The 17,189-nt window shown below is 57.9% G+C and overlaps 1 protein-coding gene across 1 annotated transcript in view; it reads right to left on the bottom strand.

Moving 5' to 3' along the window:
* Positions 1–17,189, bottom strand: part of LOC101627169 (chromosome unknown open reading frame, human C14orf132) — a 45,642-nt gene that overhangs the window by 6,514 nt on the left and 21,939 nt on the right. The gene's annotated exons all lie outside the window — the stretch shown is intronic.

Consider the following 17,189-nt stretch of genomic DNA (forward strand, 5'->3'; position numbering starts at 1 on the left):
TTTCCCTGACCATCTGCGAGACAGAAACCTGTGGGTTCAGGCTCCTGGATAAGACGCCCATCCAGACGCTGCCTCCACAGCTGCCCGATCCTGTTCCCACCTGGGCAGCCGCTCAGTCCTGGGCCTGCAGAATCAGGAGCCTTTATCTTTGCTGATAAGCACCTTCCTGCTGAGGTCTGGGCGCTGCCGCTCAGAAACCTGGGTACACACCTGCTCGTTTTCCTTGTCTGATAGAGCCCCATCTATGGAACCTTCTTTCCAGGCACTGGAAGGAGCATTTCTGAGCTACTATCCGGAGCATGGGCAAGCTACCCAAAGACTGACTCTCTAATTCCCGCCCCCCAGACCCTCCCAGACCCCACAGGGCAGAATGTGCCATGTGCCCTGAGTCCCATGCTGGCCCTGGCACTGACCGGCCCCTGATACATTCTGATGTTTTCAGAATGACGCAAATGGATGAGAATGTGCTCAGTCTTCATTCAGGGTACCGTCACTGAATGCTGCTGCTAGCTGGGGCCCAGCTATGGCCAAGGAATGTGCGAGAAGTGCTGACAGACTCAGCAGGTCACTGAGTTAGTGGCTGCAAGTACCGCTCCGTCCCACTGTGTGTGGTGAGCAGAGGTCACGGCGTGGCTCAAACCTTCGGTGGCATCAGGGTTGAGCTCTGGGTGTGTCTGAAGGTGCAGGGGTGCTCACCACTCTATGCTCCTCCCACCCTTGCGGTCAGGCACTGCACTGAGGCCTTGAAATGCAAGGACTACCGCTTTGGGGTCCTGTCAGGGAGGCGTGGGTTGCAGGAGGCTGGGAGCAGAGCACGGCCGCTTGCACTCACTAGGAACCAACTCCAGCTGAGCAAGCTGAGGCCCCCAGCTCTCAAGGGGCCCCCACTCCACTTGAAGGCAAGTGCAGGAAGGAAAAAACGGGGGCAGGTGGGGAGCTCCTCCCGTCAGTGCCACAGGTGGGCCCCCTGCATCTCACAGGCCCTCTGTAAGGGGGTGATGCCCCCGTGACAACAGTGGGTGGCTTCCAAGCACCTCTTGACCAGAAGAGCATGGCCTTTGGAGACCGCTGGCTCAGAGCCTGGCGTCCACCGCTTTGTGAGACAGATCTTGAATTCAAAGTGCTGGTCTGGACACAAAAGAGAAAACTGCAAGCGCCCAGGCTCACCCCAGCACCGGGCGGTCAGGCAGAGCCGGTCAGGGATGGCTCAGTTCGGAGGCGGCGGCGGCTACCTCACCTCGGAAGCAGGGGAGACAGAGGCCTCGAGCAGTTCCTGCACAGACCCCCCCCGCCCCGGCAGACCCTCCCGCCGGCTCTGGTCTGCTGTAAGTCACTTCTGGAGATGCGCTCTGGGCCACCAGGCTCTGCTCACACCTGCTCACAGGTTGCTGAGAATGGCACCTGGGACGGGTGGGTGCTCAGAGCAGACTTGGGGTACAACCTCTAGGGCCACAACAGGGAAAAGTGTGGCCCAGACGCAGAACAAGAGACATGTCCTCTTGCAGAGTTAGACACCAGCAGGAGACATGGTGGGGTGGCGTTGGGGAGAATGGAGCGCTCGTTTTCCCGTCACAAATGATCCAATCAAAGTCAGAAAAACTCTTGCTGGCTCGCTGAAAGGGGGGACACCAGGATGGCCAAGTAAAGGCCAGTTAGCTGGAAGGGCCCTGACGGGGACCATGCCACCACAGCTGGGTGCCCGCACACACCGTAAGTGTATGAGTCCAGGGCTCCACCCAGGCCTGGGGGAGGCTGGCGCTTGGCTCGGGGTGACGGAGGCCCGTTGTTGACCCGGCAGAGGCTCGGCTCAGGTTTCTCCCTAAACCACCAGACCGTGGGCACTGCCGCCCAGGGAGCACCTGCCGGAGCGGTGCACAGCTCAGGCGCCGGCACGCAGAGTCACAACAGGCCTGCAGCGGCGCTGTGAGCTGTGGGGGAGCCAGAAGGTCAAGGGCGAATGTGGCGGGAAGAGAAGCCAGCTCGGGCAGCGGAGGGGGGCGTGGGCCAGAGGACCCAACTTTATCATGGGAAAGGCCACCAAACAGGCTGAGGGAGTAGAAGGGCCCGTTCTGCTCAGCATCACATGTCGGCTTTTTTTTTTTTAATATTTATTTATGCTTACAGAACTGGGGTACAGGCCAGAGGTGCAGGGCCAGTGAGCGGATTCACCAGAGACAGCGGGGAGCAGAACAGGCAGACAGACGAAGGACACTGCTGAGGGGAGCAGCGGGCGGGTCGGGAGAGGTCTGCCGCGCCACGTGGGTCACCCCTGGATGGGGATTGAACTTGAGCTGTAGCAGCTTCAGAGAGCTTCACAATGTGGTGCTTTAACTCGCTGAGCCACCAGGGGGAGCCAACGTGTCGGCTTTTTAAAACTCCACTGGAGAGAATGATGCTTTCAATGCTGGGGAGCGTCACCCACAAGACTCTATCACCCCTGCCAGCTGCTCTCTGGAGCCAGGACAGGGTCCCGGTACTTGGGGTCCTGGCCCTTGATTTTGGGGTCCTGGCCCTTGATTTCAGGGTGGCTGGGCACCATGTGGAGCGTTTCCAGCAAGGCGCTGCTGCAGAGACAGAGGCTCCCGCGGTCACACAGGGCCCGCCCCTCCCCCACAGCAGAGTTGCAGCAGGGTGGCCTCGGGGAGACCCCACCTGCTCCTGCAGAGGCGGCTACACAGGCACTCTGCGCCAGGCCTCTCCAGAGAGGAGAGCAACGTGGGCTTTCAAACGGAAAATCCCACTACGAGGTTACTAGAGGTTCTTCTGGCACTTTCCTGAATAACAACCACCTTCAAGGGAGGGAGGGGGAGGAGAGGAGGGGTGTCTCCGGGCGGGGGCTGTGGGGAGCGGGCTTGCTGGCCATGCCCTCTCCCCACCAAGCCTGCTCCCGGGCTGGCCAGCGTGGCCTGGCTTGCCTGAGGCATCCCGGCTCAGCCACACGGAGAGTTTGGTGCTCCTGAGCTACAGATTTTCGAGGTAAGTTTGTACCAGGCTAAGCACATCGACATGGCCCCACTGTAGCTATGGAGGAGCCAGGGACCCAAACAGCCGGGTTCTGAGCCGCAGTGACTGGGAATAGCACAGAGAATGGCCGAGGTCCAGCCCAGGGCTCGGAAGCCTTGCCAGAAACTGAGGCGGCCAGAGTCGTGCTAGGCAGTCTGAAGGGGAGCAATGTCTGGGAAGGTGGTCAGAGAGGCCCTCAGATACACTCCTGAAAACATGGGGCCCTCAGTGAGAGCTGAATTTCAGACACAACACATTCATTCCACAGCCTTCACCTCCCGCTGTGGAAACTCACAGGAGGCCTGTGCTTATACTGCTCTAGACATGATCTGACAGTCAAATGGAACGGAGTATCCTGGATTTTCAGTTGCCGAATAGCAACTCTTCATGCAACCTGTCTGAAAAATAGCAATTTCCAAATCTGTACAAGTCAGGGCCTTCTGTTCTTCTTCAAGAGCCTGGCATCTGTGACCCAGGCGCTCTGCGTGACCTAGTTCATCGGAAAATTCCAGAGATGCCTCCAGCCAGCATATGAGCACCATCAAGATAACCAACCTTGTCATTTAATTCTTGCGGGTCTCTGCTCCAGACACAAAGGCTGCAGAGATGGAGAGTCCATCGTCCCTTGGTTATTCACTCAACAAACGCTGAAGGCCAGTGGGCGCCAGGAGCACTGGACAGACACTAGGGGCAGAGGGGGCCACCCGGCCTCTGACCCGGAAGAGCTCAACAGTTCAACGGTGGAGACAAACATGCCGTCCTAACAATGGCCCCACATTAACCGGTTGGAAGGGGAACTCTGGTCTCAAGCCAGGAGGGGACATGCCCGCGGGACGGGGAGGGTGGGTCAGGCTGGTTCTGCAGCCTGAGAAGTGGGGCCTGCGGCTGCCCTGGCTCTGTTCCTTCCTGGCTGTGTGACGCGGGCAAGTGGCTAGCCTTCTCTGGGCCACACTCCTCATCTGTACCGTGCGGATGAGCGTGAACCGCCCCCTGGGCTCCGCAGGGATGGACGCGCTCGCCTGACACCCGCGGCTCCAGGCTGGGGGCTGTGGCATAGGGTGGCCGTCACCACCCACCACGCAGGGCGCAGGCGCCGGGCAGAGCCTTGCTCACCACGCGCAGCTCTGCAGATGCGTCCACACCAGGCCTGTGTTTCCACATCTGGATCTGTGATCTCCAGAGCCTAGAAAAGCCAGGAATGGTGGCTGCAAAAGGAACAAGGTGCCCTGTGACAAGGGCTGGAGCAAACAAGACCCGGGGGAGGGAGGCCGAGCCTCACCTCCCGCTGTGGAAACTCACAGGAGGCCTGGGGTCCCAGCGGTGCGCCTCGCTGGCAGAGCCTGGGCCTCTGGCCAGAGAGAGGTGGCACCGTGGGCCCGAGAACTGGAGGGGTGGACACAGAGTCCCTGGAGGATCAGCAGAACTGGCTCCAGGCCCAGCACGCCACTGGCCTGGCCTGCACCACTTCTGGGCCCGCTTCCTGTTTGAACCAGGATTCCAGCTAGGAAAAAAAAAAAACAACAATGGAAAGTTTCTGGGGCCAGCAGCTGTGGTGCAGACCCTGTACAGGTGACCTCTGGGAACGCTGGACGACACGGAAGAACCGCTGAGGAGCCCACAAGTGGGGCACCCTGTGACCCACCCATGAACCTCAGCCACACCCACATTTCTTTGCCTCAAAACCACTTTTTAATCAATAAAACTGAACGCCTTTTTCTCAACCCTGGCCTCCCAGACCTACAGAACCCCACACTCTTTCTTAATCGGGGAGGTGGGTTTGAGTCTACCTTCTGGAAAATGGGTGCTCACGTCAAGCTGATCTCTCAAACACCAGATGTCACGAGATGACCATGCATGTCAGGCAGAGTGCAGGGCTCGGGAACCTTGGGTCACAGAGTGGGGTTCTCCGGGAGGGAGGTCCTCCTTCCTCCTCTTTACGGGGGCTTCTCTCTAAGCATCTACATCAATTTCCCCTTCTAAATGGAACCAGTGGGACCAGATGAAGGCCCACGGTTTAATCACCCCTTTCCATCCAGATTCACTTTCTGAGAGGTGCCGGGGTCTAGAACCCCAACCATCCATGCTTTGGAGGCCCAGAGTCTCACAGCATGGTGCTCAACGGTCAGAGCCCACCAACACCCCCGTTTCAGTAACGGAACATCATCCAGGACGGGTCCCCAACGGCACAGCGGCGCGCCCAGCTCCACTCCGAGCGTGCCGGCCACGTGCTGGGCCACGCTCCACAAGAGCAGTTAGAATACAGCAGACGCCTGTCTCTCCACAGTGGACTGCAAGTACAGCCAGTACCAGATGGACACTGGGGACATCTCTGGTCACCTGAAGGTGAACCGCATACTTCTAAGTGACAGATCTAGGGGAAGCTGACCCTGAAATTAGGAAATGTCAACTCAATGAGAGTGGCTATCAGAATTTGGGGAGGAAAAAAGCAGGAGGGAGGGAGAGGCAGGCAGGCAGGGAGATGAGGACGGGAAGGCTGCAGCATCTCGCCCCTGAATCCTGCTGCTTTGGTCAGATACGCCCACACCATCAAAGAAAGGGACCGCTGCCTGGAAACCCCTCAGAGCACAGCCAGCCCCCCGCCTCCTGCTGAGGACAGGGGTTCTCACCCGTTCCGCAGGTGGAGAGGTCCCCGCAGGCTGCCTCCAAGGCTAGCTAACAGCCTCCCCTCACCCCATCAAGAGAAGGCTGGGTCATGGCAGTAGATTGGCCAAAGGCTGGGAGCCCCTGGGCAGCGTGGTGATGTCCAGGGACCAAAAGTGACGAAGGCCAGCAAGACACCGGCCTCCAGACGCTGGGATGCTGGAGGGGCCCCGGCTGTTCGGAACACTTGGCCTAGGGTGGCCCCTGTGAGGAAGTGTGGAGGCCACGTGGGCACTGAGAGGAAGCGGAACCGCTGCACGCACCGACTGTAGACTCAGGGAGTGCAGAACCTCTCACACCAGCTCCCTGGCAGCCACCTTCAGTCGCCCCAGTGGGAGCCACACCTCTGCCCGGCAGCGGACGGGAGCACTGCAGGCAGCCTCACCGCCAGGGCCTCCAGGCCAGGCCTGACCAGAGCACACCATGGACACGTGGGAATGGCTCGCCCCAGGGGACTCGGGGTGACATCTCGGGACACGTTTGATGGATTCAGGTATCTGGTGGGCAAAGGCCAGAGACACAACTAACTCAGTGTCCACAGCATGCAGCACTGCCCCGTGATACAGTACTACCCAGCCGGATAGCAGCGGCCAGGATGGGACTCCACATGTCCGTGAAGGTCAGCGTGGGCAGGGCCAGCGCTTGCTGCCCGGGAGAGTCCAGGAAAGCCTGGGCGGGCGGCGCTGGCTGACACTGATGCGGCCACGGCATGGGCACGCTCACTTTGAGGAAGTGCGTCAGGACGCCAGGTTTCTGTGTCTGGGTTCAGAAGTTGTCCTTCGGGACATGGAGGCTAGCGGGCCTTGCAGGGGAACCGGTATTTGATTCAAAGGACACTTGAGATGGACACTGGCCAGACAGCACCCGCCTGGACCTTGAGTCTCCTCAGCACATCAGTGAGCAGAATGAAGGCCTGATCCCTGCAAGCTGCAGGCAGCACCCCAATATACAGCCATCAACCCCCGTGTCAGGCCACCTGCCAGGGACCCTGTGGGCCCCAAGGGAGGAGACAAAGGGGTTCAGGGCACCGAGACAGCGGGGCGAGGCAGGCGGCAGGGTGTGCAACCCCTCCCCAGGCACCTCCAGGCTGGCATCACCCTTTCACCACCCCGGCAGCAGAGTGGACACGAAGGGTTTGGGAGGTCGTCCCGTGTTGTGGGTTCATGTTTCACACACGTTTCTTTCCAAGAGTCAATTTATTTGCAGTTTCTCAATTTACACCCAGGTGGGCGATGCCCAGTGAGACCTGCCCAGCCGCTCGTCAAGTGAGCGAGTGGGAACTCACCGGCCCACAGGGGTCTTCACCATGCAACAGCAGCGCTGCCCAACGCCTGGAAGCGGACAGAGCTGGCCCGGCAGAGGCGCTTGAGGCTGCAGCCCGCCAGGGGGCGCAGCGTGGCGCGTGCAGCCTCAGGTGCCTCTGGGAAGCCAGGATGGGTGGCGGCTGCTGGAAGGAATGGGTCCTTGGGGCCGCTTCTGCTCGGCCTCCGGCTGCCATCTTTACATCTCCCTGCGAATCTGGCTAGCCAGAGTCAGTGTGCCCGGCGTTCCCCTGGCTTGTTCTCCTGACCACCGCGTCCCTAAGTCCACCTGGGGCTTGGAACTTCTGCTTTGACCTTAGGCAAGTTACTTCATTTTAAATATTCAACAGTATAAACACTTCAGTATTTGAACGCTCTGCTGGTCACCAAAGACCTAGACCAACCAGCTCGCGTGACAGGAGAGCAAACGTGTGCTCAGGCCAACGAAGCTTTGAGAGCTACACACCAGTTCAAACTCAGCGTCTGCGTCCCTTGGTGACGGGCCCTAAACCGTGCTTGTCTATAGACGCTGCATTTCATCGCCAAGGACTCCGGGGAGCAGGGCAAGGCCACGCCAGGTGGCGGGCGCGGGGTCCTGGCAGCCAGGCTCGGTGAGCGAGGGCACCGCGGAGTCCACGGAGAACATGGAGCGCCTCCCGCGGCCAGACCCTCCCGCGGCCAGGGCCTGGGCTCCTGCACGGCTGTGGCTTCCACGCTGAGGTCACGGAGACGAGCTGGTGAATCCACCCCATTTAGAACAAAGGTGGCTCCTGCTTGGGCAGCAGAACTCTCGGGCAGAGTTTTAAGTGGAAGCAGGATGACATGGTGCTCTGTTAATTTCCTCCCCTGGGACCTTTGGAAAGTGCTGGAGAGAACACTAGCCAGCTCGAGTTGGATGACTTCGCCCTAATGAGGGGTCTAAACTTCCAGGCTGTCAAAGGCTGGTGAGGTGCGAGCTGGGGAGAAGGGATCCCCAAGTGGAGGCGGACAGCCCTCTCGAAAGGAGCCTCATTTGTGTCCCATGAAAGGCAGCATCTCGTGCACCCCACTCAGCATCATCAACACTCTTCAAGTCCATCTACATCACTGTGGAGGCCACAGTCAGAGGCCAGGCCTGGGCCAGTGCAGGAGGCTGCACCCGCCAGGCTGGCGGCCCCGTCACCCACTTCACATCCATCCACACCTGCCTGGTTCTCACGGGCCCACCCAGGGAGACGGCGCTCCCCTGCCTTCCCACAGAGGGTCATGCCAAGGCAGCAGGAGGTTCGCTATCCCAAAGTCCCAGAGCCTCCTTCAGACTGCCTGTGCTCACGGGTCACGCCCAGCTCTCGGGGACCCTGACGCAGGGCAACTGCACTGAGGCCCGGCTCGGCCCCGGGATAACTGCACGCGGCCAGGGCGGCAGTGCCGAGGCAGAGACGTGTGCACGGAGCCGACGCATGGGTGCTGCTGGCGAGGGGACACACCTGCCGTGGTGTCTGGAGGAAGGGAGTCCTTTTCTTGTCCCCAGGAGGCTAGCGGGGGCGGGGTGCAGGTTTGCCTCCTGCAGCTGAAGACTGAAGGTTATTTCCCAGAGCTGCACCCCCAACCCCGGGCTCCAGGCGTCTCGTGGAGGCTGCCTGCCGAGCAGCACACACCTGGGGAGCGGTGGCCAGAGAGGTGCGGTCTTTGCCCTGAGCTCACGCAGCTCTGCCGGGCTGCAGGATCTGAAATCCCCACTGCAGACTCCTGGCCTGCAGTCTCTGCGAGCCAAAGCTGGGAGGTGGCAGAGGCAGCTGGCTTGGCCGGCGAGTGAACGAGTCAGGGCACGGAGCTGGAGCCTACAAGCACTTACAATCACCTACACTGATTATGATGCATTACTTCATATCACTGGACTACGCCGTGTTACATGACATGTGTCATGGTGTTCATGTTAATTACATTGCAATTAGCTACCACTGACTTCACATTACGTTCTTTCATTATTTAGCTGTGTCCTTACATTCTATTACATTTTTATAGCATGTTAGGCTGCATTATATTTAGCTATGTGCTAAGACTACCTTAGGTGGGTACACTGGCGTGAGCTGTGTCCTAGCATTCCATTAGGCGAGTTGCACTGTTAACTGCGTTCACATTATGTGACAGTGTCACAGCCCACCCGAGTGAGCTGTGTCCTCACGCTGCATCAAGTTACATTCTATTCCATGGCACTACAGGGAGCTGTATACACATCGATTTTCCCTGGGACTGTGAACTCTTCAACCACAGGAACTGAGACTAATTTCTCTTTCAATCGCGAGTGCCTAGCAGATCAACTCACACAGAGCAGGTATGAAAACTAGTTCTCAGCAGCAACAATTCTGTTGACTTGGGTGCTGTGAGCTGCACTCTTCAATTGCTGCATCAAGTGGTAGGTGCAGGTGGAGATGGAGCTTCTGTGGTAGCCAGACATGCCTGTTTGAACGTCCCCCCACAGAGACAAAGAAAACAAGGCTGTTTTTGCAAAGCCTGAGAACATTACAGAATTAAGAGGAAAAAGCAAATCCACTACTTTTGAAACTGTTGCCATAGAAACCCAGCGCAGCAGGGAAGGGCTGTCTCTAGCACTTCTTCCCCGAGCACTTCTTCTTCATTATCGACAATGAAAGGAAAGTGGCCTGAGGGGGCAGAGATGCCAGGTACAGCCCAGGGCGGTGGACCATGCCCCCACACGTCCACTAGCCCCAGGGAGACATCAGGGCCGTGGCTGCATTTAACGGCAACTGGCTGAGAACCCCAGGGGCAACCGGCATAAATTCAAACCTATTCAGTCCAATTAACTCAAAAGCACCTTTGGAGAGATTCAGGGCCTCGCTGGAAACACGGGTCTCCTGCATAGGAAACAGGGCTGGGGGGAGAGCGGAGACTGGCCCTGGAGCCTCGCGATCCCTGCCAAGGGCTATGGCGGTGGCCTGGGCGAGTGCAGTATGGGGTCAGCAGGCAGATGAACAGCTGAAGACTGGAGGGGCCTGTCAGTCCTCAAAAGCCTCATCCCACCTCTCTGGTGAAAGGGACTCTTGAAGAGGCAGCTCTGTTCCTCTGCAGTTGGCATGCCCAGCGAACAGGCTCTGAGGAGGACTGTCCACGTCAAGGGCTGAGCGCGAAGGCCTGGCCCACAGCTGCAGAAACCTCCCTGGCCCCTGCCCCCAACCTTCCAACAGGCCACCCCCTCTCGATTTCCTTGCAGAGCTTTTGAGAGCAAGACTACTCTTTTGCTGTGATGAAAGTCGTGGCTTTGTGTGTCCAGAACCCTCCCTCCTGCAGCCCTGGGCAGGACCCTGCTGTCAGGCCAGGTCCTACCAGGCGTGTGTGCAATTGGCAGCTCCTCCATAACTGGCCCTGGGCCTGCTGGGCAAAAGCAGGCCCAGATCACATTCCCCGGGAGACCTGTGTGTTGGAGAGAAGCCACTTCGGAGACGAGGCCATGTCACCTCCAGGGCCTATCAGGGTCCAGGACAGCGCACACCTGACATCTCAGGGCCTGACCCCCCTGACCTGGAGCTCTGGTCCAGTCTCATCCGAGACATTTGGGAAGGGGGTCTTGCATTTCAAGTGACTGACGTACAGGCACCGCGGGCTTGCCACGACAGCAGCAGCCGCAAGCAGGGAAGAAAGGGCCGGGAAGGCAGCGAGCCGTGGGTCCTGCGGGCGGCCTTTTCTGCTTCACGGGGAGCAGAGACACGGTGCTCCGGGCGAGGCTGAAGCGGGAGGGCAGGGCCAGGCTCTGCTCCCGCTGACGGTGCAGCCGACCCGCCAGCTCACCCCAGGCCCATTCTCTCCACCATCTGCCAGGCGGCGGGGGGCTGGGGTGATGAGTGCACGCAGCAGGGCCTCGGCTAATGGGGCGGTGAGCGGCTCTAAGAGCTGCATGCGGAGACTTTTGACTTCAAATGCGCCCGGGGCGCGGCCGGCCAGAGAGACATTTATCTTCAGGAGGCTTGATTAACTCCTCACTCGGGAGGGATGTGGTTACTGGAATACAAGGCTGAGTACCGGAATAATTATCCCACTGTGGTGCAGTGAGAAAGCTGTGGGGTTATGCTCAAATGCTTCTTTCTTTTAAATCTTGCTCACCCGAAGGCATCTTGTCTTCCGTACTGGTTACACGCAGTTCACTGGCTTTACTGGAAAGAATTCAGTAAGTGACGTGTGTCCATGTGCACACGCACGCAGGCCCAGATGCTGATCACACGCAGCGCTCCGTGTGGCTCACTGTCTGCGCTCAGCGTTTTAAAAAGAGCAAGATGCTCCAGGAGGCGATGGCACATGCACGCCTGGGCCGCAGGTGGCACCACCCCCGCGGGGCGGCAGGGCAGCCCAGGTCTGAGCCCAGGTCTGACGTGGTGCGCCAAGGACCAGTGTGAGCGTGGCCTTCACCCTCACCCGCTCCGAGTCTCACTCCGAGCATCTGCAAACTGCGGCTGGTGGAAAGACCTAAATTCAAGGCAGCACAAGGTGCTAAGCACAGAGCCGGGCACAGGAGAGCAACAGGGTGTTGTGCCAGGTTGTCCTACTTTCTAGGTGTGAACACACGGTAAAGTGCTCGGGAAACACAGCGCTCCCGGGTCTGGCGGAAGGAGCGCAAAGCACCGCCCAGGCGTGAAGTCGGAAACGGCACTGCAGAAGCTGCTGCCTGCAGGGAAGCCTGCCTCTGCCCTCCGAGGGTGACCAAGGAGCCTGATAGAGATGGTCTGACAACGGGGCCAGCCTTCTTTAGAAAGGAACAGACGAAGCCCTGCACTGCTTCCTGTGGGCACAGACAGCCTCAACAGAGAGTCGGGTCAAAGCAGGTGAGAGCCAGAAGGGCCCCGTGGCTCACCCTGCTTACCTATGTAAATGAAGTCAAGCGTGTGTGCTGGGGCAGCCCTCAGATAACAATCTGTGAGTCTGCTCCCCGCGTCTGAAGCCTCACCGATGATCTAATGAACTCTTTGCCTCACTGTCACTGAGGCTCTGTGTCCAGTCATCACAGTGCTCCCAGCACTACTAGCGGTAACTGGTGGTGGCCAAGTAGTTCTACTACTTGAAGATGGTGCACGCTCTGCAAAGAACTTTTTCAAGCTTATAGAGTTATGAGCTCAGTATTTTCCTCCCAGCTCAAGAGTCTGTGGCAAATAAGCAAGGGGCCGAAGCAACAGGACGGGTGTGTGCTGGTGCCTCCCGGGGCCCTCGGGGATGCTCTGGGGTTGGGGTGGGGGTCACAGGCCTATTCCTCGGGACAGGTAAGAGGCTGTTGATTTCCTGGTGGTGAGCAGATTCCTGGGGCTGGGTGTGCGTGGGCGGGAAGAGCTTCCTGGTGGAGGGGGAGAGCAGGTGGTGAGGCAAGGCGTGAGAAAGTCGAGGACAAAGGAGACTGCCTGGGGGAAGCAGAGTCCTGAACAACCCACAGCGAGGGGGTGCTGGAGAGTGCTGTGGGGGGGGGGTCACACCACTGGCTCGAAGAAACACAAATACTGCTATGTATCGAGGTGCCCAGCACTGCCAACTCTGCACCCACAGAGCCCGTCTCCCCTGGGGCAGTAAGGGCTGCGCTGGCTGCAGACACCGGGGCTCTCACTGTCCTCACCGCGCCCGAGGAAGCTGCGTCTGGGCAGGGACTTGCCAGTGTCCCGCACTGAGTGGGGGTGGTAGTCCAGACCTGGCCCGCCACCCCATCCTACCGGCCATTGTTTTCTGTGCCAAATCTCCTCCGTGCCAGTCCTGTGTGCCGTGGTTGGGGGTGGGGTGGGGGACACAGTGGCGAGAGAAGCACAGTTGGACTCCTGCTGCACGGCATCCTCATGGATGGGAAGATGACTGCTTCCAGGGGGCCGTGGAGGGGGCTCCTGCTCACTGGCCTTGAAGATGAGGATGTACACAGGCGCCTGACGTCACTGCCGGAGCGGCCCATGTCTCAGCCTGGCTGGAGAGGCGACAGGGAAGATGCAGGTGGGAACCCAGGCCCGCAGAGGACACCCGGGCCGCCCAGCTCACGGGGACCAGGGCCAGCCCAGGCCCGGGACTATATCCCACGGCAGTCGGTGAGCTAGAGAACCCCAGCAGGAGAAAGCTCTTGGAAGGGGCAAGGCAAGGAAAGCAGACCTGGACAGCAATGGAGACAATCAGTGGGGTTACCAGCACCCCCAGTGGCCCATCAGGAGAGCAGACTTGGCCAAGGGCTGTAGCTTGAGAGTTTGGGGGTGGATGTTTCCCAGCCAAGAAACACCCCACCTGCTCGGTGCCCTTGGGGAGCTGCCCCCAGGTAAAGACGAGCCTGTGAACCCTGCTGCAGCCTGGCAGGCGAACTCAGCAGGACGAAGGTGGCTAGAAAGCCAATGCAGGCTTCAAATCCCTGCTGCCATCTGCTGTGTGATGTGAGTAGATGACTCGGTCTTGGACCATCTTCCGTAGCACGGGGCAAGGCTAAGAGCATGTCCTGCTCGGTGTGGAGACGAACACACACAGGGCCTGGAGAAACAGCGGCACTCGGTCCAGGCTCAGCGCACACCGGGTCGCGTCACGAGCACAACGGTTCTCACCGCAAAGTTTTTGCACACATCGGCGCAAGCGCTGTTCACAATGAAGCTGAGTGATGGTCTTCCGGAGCTCATCTTCAGACATGCAGGAGGACCAGACAGTTACGTCGTCTTTCCGCCTCTTCTCCGACTCTGACTTGTCTGCCGTCGTGGTCCCTGGTGCATGGTGCAACCACCATCCTTCCAGTATCTCCTCCAGTTAAACTGTGAAAAGCCACCACTTCCCACGGGCCCTGTTCTCCCTGGGGAGCAAAGCAGCCCGGGGCTCCGGCCTCCAGCGCAAAAGCTCTGCTTGAGAGAAGACTCACGAAGCATTTCACAGTAAGTCAACACCTTGTTGAGCATCTGGTTGGTTGGCAAAAGCTACAATATTAAAGTCGATGAAATATAGCCTGGGTGAATCCTGCCTGAGCCCAAAATGTTGCTGCAGCTGGTGTGGGTTTGGAGTCTTTGAAAATATCTCAGCAGGAAGGTAGACTCTTAACTCTCCCCTCCAGCTGCTTTTTAATAACGCACATCATTTAAAATAAGCCAATATTCATCAGGTTTTTAAAAATAAAAAGAGGGGTGAAGTGTTGGCAGTCAGAGAGCAGGGAAGTAGAAATGTTGTCACCAAGGAACATTTTCCAGGGAAATAAAACATCACAGGGCACAGCTATTTCCAGGGGATGAAAGATGTGCTTATGAGCCAGCTGTGTGCACAGTGAGAAAGCGCTATTTCTGCGCATGAAAAGACATGGAGGGTGACTGAGTGAGAAGGGCGCACCCCAAGATCTGCTGGCAGTATTGGAGGATGCTCGGAACACCCAGAAACAGAGACTAAGCCCTGACCCAACAGAGGAGAAATAGTTAAGTTGTTTTCATCAGAACATAAGGAGCACAGGAAAAACTTATCTAAACGTTTCTCCTTGAGGCTCTCACAGATGGCAGCTCATTCACCACCCTGAGCAAGTGAAAACAGGCCTGAACTGAGCTCCAAGCAAGGCTCGCTGGGACCTAGAACAAGCATCAACCCCCCCGACCCCCGCAGTCACTGTTATAAACTACCCTTTGGGTCTTTGACTTGTCTCCCGAATTACTTTTCTTGGTCTCCAAAAGGCTGGAGACATTAAAGCTTCCAAATAATTGTAACTGAAGGGTGTAGTGTACCCTGAATCTTATCGCAAGTCGGCTAGAGAAGCCCCCACCCCCACCCCATTCACAGGAAGCAGCTCCAGGAATTGAGCCCCACCCTTAGCCTTCAGGAAAGAGCACAGGAGGCCCACGAGGGCACAGTCACCAGCCTGTAACCCCCCGACCCCCACCCCAAGATCCTCACCCTGCCTGCTCATTCCTTTCGCTGACAAAACCAGAAAACCAGGCAAGACCAGCCGAGACCAAGATGGAGACAGTAAAAAACAAGGTCAAAACAGCGCCTGTGCCCGCCCTGGTGGCACAGCGGGTTAAAGCACAGCTCTGGGCAGCGAGCCATAGCCGCTGCAGCACGAGTCCGATGCCCGCCAGGGACTGACCCACAGGCGCGGCAGACCTCTCCTGTCTCCCCGCTGCTCCCCTCAGCAGTGTTTCAGTCGGCCGGCCTGTTCTGCTCCCCGCTCTGTCTCTGGTGAATCCTCTCACCCCTTCTGCACCTCTGGACTGTTGGGAGTGACTAAAGATTTACTCACAAGGACTGAATTAGGGTGGTAAAGACCTTGCATCCAAGGACTGATAAGGTGGCAATAAACTGACCTTGCATCCGGAACGGGACTAGCTGAAGGTGACAGCGAACTGTGCCTCACATCAAGGACACAGCGATGAGTCACCCCTTGGGAATCTGAGTTTAGAATCTATATAAGAGACCCTTCCCCTTATTAAGAGGGCAGTAGCTGTGGACCCCACTCTAGGGGCTCCGTCTCAGCTGCTGTCCCCGGGAGTAATAAACTCTGCTTGCTCAGCCTTTCTGCCTCCTGCCTTCCTTTCTTGCGGCCGGTCACAGAACTTGGCAACAGACTCATGGCGTCCGTCCCTCCTCTCCACCTTTTCCTTTCATGGACTGTACCCCAATTCTACATGCATAAATAAATAAATCTTAAAAAAAAAAAAGGGCCTCACGGGCATCATAAAAAGCTCCCCAGAACATCAGGACCAGACCTGGAAGACAGAGCCGAGGGAAGGAGGTCCTGGAGACGCCAGGGCTGGGCACTGCGGTGGCCAGGCCCCCCTCACGAAGCCCCTGTGCCAGGGTGGGGGAGGCAGCCTCTGAGGCAACAGTAAGCCAGCCCCTGGCTAAACCTGTTCCTTCCACCACCTCTTGGCTTTGAGTGGTGAGTACACGAGGAGGCATGTCGGGGAGACAGGAATCGCTCGTCTCTTGGCCCAGCTGGCAGCTACATGGTGGCTACATCTGCACAGCCCTGTCCTCAGAGCCGGCCCAGGCCTGAGGACTGTCTCGAACTCACGCTACCATTTATTCCAGCCTGAGGCCAGAGGAAAAGCAGCATGGGGCACAGTCCCAGGAAAGCACCCCCTCCCCGCGGGGACACCCCCAATTCCCACCGACAGGCTGTGAGCATGTGTCTGAGACAACCGGCCACAGACCCAGCATCAGGCTTTCCGAGGGCAGCTGGCAGCCCCCAGCCCACACCAGGGGCTCAGCCCACACCTGGTGTGCTGTAGTGCTGGCTTACCAGCGGGGGGCATGAGCCACCGCTGAGGGGGGAAAGGATGTCCTGTAACACCGCCACGTCGCAGTGGGGAACCTCCTCCATCCCCGACCCCTAAGGGCCTTCCCAGCACAGCCACCGGGCACCAGGGCTAATGTAGTGCAGGGCTGCTGGGTCTGGCACTGGAGTGCCCTGAGTGGGCTAAAAAAATAAAACCGGAAACAAGTAATAAGCAGAACCCACAGATCTGTATTTTGAAATTTGAGACTATGAAGCTAGTGTTCGGCTTTGTTTAGAAGGCTAAGAAGAAAGACGCTGGAATATTTATACAAACGTTCTATATTTGAGTTCAAGTTACATCAAGTTTGCGTCTTGTGCTCAAAAGGTCAAACTTCATTCTACTGACTGGATGGGCCACTGGCTTTGCGGTTAGGACGTCGCTTTTGTTTGCGAGTCTTAGCGCCTCGAGTGTGCCGAGTGTTTATTGCCATCTGTCAGACTATCTGCTACAGACTGCTATTTGGTTCCCTAAAGTTATGAACCATCACTGCTCGAGGAGGCCCTTGGCCACCACCCAGCCATCAGTCCCCCCACGCGAGCCCCTTCGGCCAGCTCGTCACCTCGGAGCCGCTACCGCCTGTGCTCAGGCCGTGGCACGGGGCTTCTGCTTGCTTGCCTGTAATTATTTGCAAATAAAAAACGTGGCCAGCAGAGCTTGAATGGCCAATGCCAAATCTCACTCTGTGACACAAGCTATGCAACCTCTGTCGTCAGACACAGTCCGGATGGAGGGGAATTGCTCTGAAAAATCAGACTTTCCACGCTGACTTATGTTATGACCTCCCTTTTTTGTATAACCATAATATCAAAATATTCTGAGCAACTTTCAGCTTACAACTGGATTGCTTCAGCCGCATAAGGCCTGCCTGCCTTGACAAGCAAGCACTGCACCAGGGTGAGAAATTCCCCTGAAGTCAAGTGACTTGACTACTGACTGATAAATAAAAGCAAAAGGGCTGTTTCTGCAAAGTCTCTCTCACTGC

The sequence above is a fragment of the Condylura cristata genome, unplaced genomic scaffold (genome assembly GCF_000260355.1).
Source record: "Condylura cristata isolate star-nosed mole 26May11 unplaced genomic scaffold, ConCri1.0 scaffold00013, whole genome shotgun sequence".
In the NCBI taxonomy this organism is placed as follows: Eukaryota; Metazoa; Chordata; class Mammalia; order Eulipotyphla; family Talpidae; genus Condylura; species Condylura cristata.